Source organism: Berghia stephanieae, chromosome 14 (genome assembly GCF_034508935.2).
Source record: "Berghia stephanieae isolate SIO BIC M18660-M18661 chromosome 14, UCSD_Bste_1.3, whole genome shotgun sequence".
Classification (NCBI taxonomy): domain Eukaryota; kingdom Metazoa; phylum Mollusca; class Gastropoda; order Nudibranchia; family Aeolidiidae; genus Berghia; species Berghia stephanieae.
This window is the reverse complement of record NC_088373.1, coordinates 22,936,154-22,942,316: the sequence shown is the minus strand read 5'-3', so window position 1 is coordinate 22,942,316 and position 6,163 is coordinate 22,936,154.

The window sequence follows — 6,163 nt, the reverse complement described above, 5'->3', positions numbered from 1 at the left end:
TGACAGATACCTTTTTTGTTCGATCCAAATCATATGTCTTTCATTTCAGTCCTGACAGATACTTTTTCTGTTTATATAATATGTCTTGAACTTCAGTCCCAAATTTAATCAAAAAATGACTAAAACACACTTTTTTATACACAGTCTAACATCCATGCACATCTAATGAAGGGGGTGACGTCATTTGAAGGCAGATTTTCCGGTTAAATTTAGCAACATCTTCAGAGGCGGCATCGTCTACAGATAGATGGGGTGTTCAAAACTATTAGAATTTATATTCATCAATGCCTATCTGTAAATGTGAATCACCGCATATCGGAATGAAACAAATTCATATGTTGAATATAAATGAAATACCGACGACAGAAAGTCAATAGTTGAGCCTAAAGTAACGCTCTCGAAACAATCGGCCCAAGGAGCCGGAGTTTATACCGGTTTCTATAATGTGAAACGGAAAATAGCAAAAACGTGCTACCCTTTGGTTAGGCACTAGTCTAACACAAAGCACTTTCCGCCTCTTCTAACATACCCAGCTACCCAACCACTGCTGGGTTGACAGGGGGATCGTGAAAAATATCGACTGCACCCGGTATCGAATGCTCTACCAAATGAGCTGTTGGGACATCCTAGGCTAAAGTAAGTTATACAAAAAAAAACCAATCGATTCTCTCCATTGAACCAAACAATTCAAATCAACTTCTGTGATTTCAACTTCAAAAATTAGTGTACTCTACATTGAGACAGAGGGTCAATAATGTATCTGTATCAGTTCATAAGTTAAATTCCAAAGAATCGTGTTTAAAATTAGTGAATATTGTACGTATATAAACTGTTATATCTTCTTTTTCGTCTTGTGGAAACCTCTAATATTGTCGAGGATGACTCCACAGTTTGTAGGGTTTTACATTTTAAACTTGTTAAAACTCTGCAGATAATACTAATTTAAAAAAAACACACATAGATTAAAAAGTCACGTTGTGAACTCTAGCAATCGCGTGGAGGCATGTTTGCAACCGTTTTCAGCCACTTCAGCTGGGAGGCTATTCCATAGTCGGGCAGTGGAAGGAAAAAACGAAAACATGTGGGCGTCTGTTTTTGATGTTGGGATGGTTACTCTTGCTGTGTGTCCTCTCGTATTTCTTGTGCCGATATCTTTGATGTCGTTTGGAAGTTTAAGGCACGAATTTTTGTAGTAGATCTTGTGGAACAATTTAAGTTTATCCATCTTTCTTCTCTTTTCCAGAGGTTCAAGGCCAATCCGTTGTGACATTTCAGACGCACTTGAGAAAGGATCGAATGTGTTTGTGATGCCTCTTGCTGTTTTTCTTTGGATGTTTTCTAAGGTGTCTATGTTTTTCTTTGTATATGGGTCCCAAATTGAGCTGCCATACTCCAAAATTGGTCTAACAATAGTTTTAAAAGCAAGGGTTTGAGTTGTGATTGGGCATCTTTTTAAATTGCGGGTGATGTAAGCGCTTGTTTGATTTGCCTTTGAAGCCAGGTGACATATGTGGTCATTCCATTTGAGGTTTTTAGCAAACTCAATGCCAAGGTATTTTGCTGTCTTTACATTTTCAGGTTTTGACCATGAAGTTGGTATTCAAATGTAATAGGTGATTCCATTTGATTTATTGTTTCCCATTCTCGTAATTTAGCTAGATCGTCATTCAGTGTTTTGCAGTCGTCTCTTGCTCTTATCTGATTATATAATGCTGTGTCGTCAGCACAGAGGCGCACTTTTGACCTTATACCTCGTGGAAGATCATTTATGTACACTAAAAATAGGATGGGCCCAAGGACTGAGCCTTGAGGTACGCCCGATGTCACCATCCCGATAGTGGAAGTCTCGCCGTCGACAAGAACTTGTTGGGTGCGATTGTCTAGAAAAGTTGCAATCCATTGTAAGGTTTTGTTCCTGATACCAACGTCATACAATTTCTGGATTAATCGATGGTGAAGAACCTTGTGTCGAAGGCCTTGGCAAAGTCCAGTAGTACTAGATCAATTTGACCACCTTTATCAATAGCAGCTGACAGATCATGTGTTAATGATAAAAGTTGAGTTTGACATGAGTGGTGCTTCCTAAATCCGTGCTGTTCATCACAAAAAATACTGTTGGTTTCGAAATATTCAGTTATTGAGGATCTCACTATATGCTCCAGCAGTTTGCAGCAAATGCAAGTTAATAAAATTGAACGGTAGTTTTGAGCCCTGCTTCTATCACCTTTCTTGTAGATGGGTTGGACAAGAGCGTGCTTCCAAACAATTGGTATGTCTCCCGTTTCAAGAGAGAGTTTGAACAAATGTATGAGGGCAGGTGCAAATTCGTTACTCAATATCTTTAAGAGACGGGATGGTATTTTGTCTGGGCCACATGCTTTCTTTGAATCTAGAGTGGCGAGGAGTTTGGAAACGCCCTCTACTGTCACATTGATTTCGGCCATAGTGTTGGAATCGTTTTCTTCGCCTTGTAGTTGTTGAGTGGTAATTTTGGTATGAGCTTTTGAAGCAAAAACAGAGCAGAATTGGTTATTAAGTATGTCTACATTTTCCTTTGCATCAGAGTATAATACACGATCATGCTCAAGGGGCGCTATACCAACCGAATTGCAATTTCTACTTTTTATAAATTTCCAGAACTTTTTGTTTGAGTCTTCACTGACAAGTTCTTAACATGATTATGATAGGCTTTTCTACTCTCTTTTTGTGTTTCTTTTTTCAGTCGGGCGTAATTGTACCAGTCTCTCTTACTGTTGGACTTTCTCGCTCTGCTCCATGCCTTTTGTTTCCGTCTAGATAATCGTTTGACGGTGGTGTTTATCCATGGTTGGTGAAATTTCCTTGAGCTTTTCTTCGTTGGTTCATGTTTGGTCATCATTTTGTTTAGGTGGTCGTTGATGGCAGTCCAAACATCCTCAGTGCTTTCTAGATGTTGGTTAATTATGTTTTCACTAAAAAGATGTGTTTTTGTCCGCATTTCGGCGATATTTGCCTTTTTCCAAATAGTCATAGGGTGTGATTTTTTGTGATTTTGTTTGCTTTGATAGTGCTTTCCGTGATGAGGATGTCATGGTCACTAATGCCTGGAATGGTTGGACACTTGACAATTAAATTTGGTCGGTTTGTATGAATAAGTCGAGGATATTTGTACCCCTTGTTGGATTTTTGTTTATTTGACTAAGGCCAAAATCTTGCAATGTGTTAATAAATGCTTGGTTTATAAATGAAGGATATTGGTAACTGATTATTTTTTCTTGTTCCCAATTGATAATAGGTAGGTTCAGGTCTCCGCTTAACCAGAGTACATTTTTCGGGTCTAGGCTATCTATACAGCATGTTATCTCAGTCATTTGTTCCATAGTTGATTTTGAAGGTGTTCTATACATAGCGCGGACAGTGAGTGGGCCTTGTTCTGTTTTGATATTTACGATCACCGATTCTGATTTTGTTTGAATGTCAAGCTTTAATACTGAGAGGTTCGGTGTTGTTGCAACCAGCACCCCACCATACCTATCTTCTCGGTCTTTCCTGAACACGTTGAAATATGTCTCTGGTGGAAATATTTCACTGTCCTTTATTTCGGAATGTAGCCATGTTTCAGTACCTATGATTATGTCTGGTTTTATGTCTGATATCAATTTCCAAAATTCCGGTAGTTTTGGAATTATACTTTGAAAGTTTATGGTCATAGCTCTAACAATGTTTCTCGGTTCACCATTACGGTCACTGTTAGTTTGCCTGTTTGCTATATTAAGCGTGTTATGATTTGAGTTGATTTGGTTATTGCTTCTTTTTATTTCATTTGGCCTCACATTGACCCTTCTTTCCCCCTTTGTTGTTATGGTCTTATTTTCACAAGCCACGTTCTCATTATGTTTACTTAAGTCCTGCATCCCATCAAAATGATCAGCTGTTGTCATTACTTTTTGTTGATATGTTGATGTGTCGTTTACTATTGGCATGTTGTTGTGAGTGTCGTTGACTGGTATGTTGATCAGAGACCTTGGACACCGTTGTGTGTTATGTACTTTGAGTGCTCTATTAGTATGAAAGGGCGGTGGTCTGTGACCTATTTGAATATTTATTTTTCTTCGTTTCCGCACACCACCACGACTTGGTCGTAGCCGCTGGCTATTACTGCTATTATTGTCACTGTGATACCAAGACGATTCTGTGTCATTCCAATAAATGTTGTCGTAATAAGGATGAAAATAGATATGGCACATCGTGACTAAAATTTTTAACGTAAGTGTAAACAATAAATGGCTAGTACAATACTTCAAACAATGGGATCTACACCATTAAAATGTTAATTCATCTAAAAATCCTTTTATGAATTTCCGAGAAATATATATCACAATGTAGAATAAAACTTTAATAAAACGACTGTATAAAAATATTCCAGACATTTGTTTTAGAAATCAATAAAAATCACACAATTAGGGAGAGAAATAACAACACGGCTGCCGGTTAGGCGAACTACACACTATGGGGAAAGGGGGGGGGGGCGAAGTGGCCGAGTGGAAAAGGCATTGCACTGTGACAAGGAAGGACCCGGGTTCGAGCCCCGCTTCAGGCAATTTCATTTTTTTCCGTGAGCATGATCTTTAACCCCCAATTTGCTCACTTGGACAACATGGATGATTCCTTTTGACATCAGAAATCTTGTTTGATTAGTTATCTATATTCCTTCGTGGAATGCCTGGGCGACGATATCTTATGATGTGGTGGCGGAAAAGGCATAATTAATTAATAATGAATATATATATATATATATATATATATATATATATATATATATATATATATATATATATATATATATATATATATATGTATACAGGTCGGACATCCGAACCCACTTATGGGCCTATGTAAACATTGTAGTGGCTAACATTTTGTGTATTTTTTTGAGATTTCCAAAACAAAAATGAGTCATTAAGGAATTGGGTTATCAGGCCTGCATATATTAAATTATTTAGACTAAGTCGCATTAAAACAGATGCCGCCGTTGACGAGACGAGTTTTTGTTTACATTCGAAAGGATCCATTAATTTCCTCTTCTTGATCAATTCATTATTGTCAAATTGAGTTATGGACAGACATGCAGATTTAATCTGTGTAGAAAAAAATCATTTTCAATATCGCAAATCTTATTTAACAAGCTGTACAGTTAGGTCCTTATTGATCCACCCGTGACATTCTTAATTCGAGTAAATAACAGGTGTTTTCCTGGGAAATAATAATAATAATAATAATAACAATAATAACATATATAATAATAATAATATAATAATAATAATAATATATAATAATAATAATAATAATGATAATAATAAATAATAATAATAATAATAATAATAATAATAATAATAATAATAATAATAATAATAATAATAATAATAATAAAAAACAATAATAACAATAAATAATAATAATAATAATAATAATAATAATAATAATAATAATAATAATAATAATAATAATAATAATAATAATAATAATAATAATAATAATAATAATAATAATAAATAATAATAATAATAATAATAATAATAATAATAATAATAATAATAATAATAATAATAATAATAATAATAATAATAATAAATAATAATAATAATAATAATAATAATAATAATAATAATAATAATAATAATAATAATAATAATAATAAACTGTATTTGGAATTAAAACTACCAAAATCTTTGCAGCTATGTTTTGTTGTGGGATGATTCTCTCTTTCTGATTGGATGGTCCTGAGTTCAAGATTCGATCGGTGGATATTTGAGTCCTTAATAAATGCTCTTTACTCATTTTCTCGCACCGTACTCAAGTGTAAAATTATTACCTGGATATTAACAACATTGTCTTTGTCCAAACAAAATTGTAATATCGCCAAACATGTGTCGTGTAACGTCCTACATGTTAAGTGTTGCTGTTGGCCAGGGTCACCTTGTAAAGCGCTTTAATGATAAATAATGCTGAAAACTTATATAGCGCTAAAATTCCGAGACACCACAACACAAACCAGACTCATTTTGCTTCTCAAACCATCTACTATAAACGAAACAGATATGTTTTAATCGACAGTCTTAAAATTCGACAAAGATTCCTATTCAAGAATTCTCTGTGGTACGGCATTTTAAACAGAGGGTCCGAA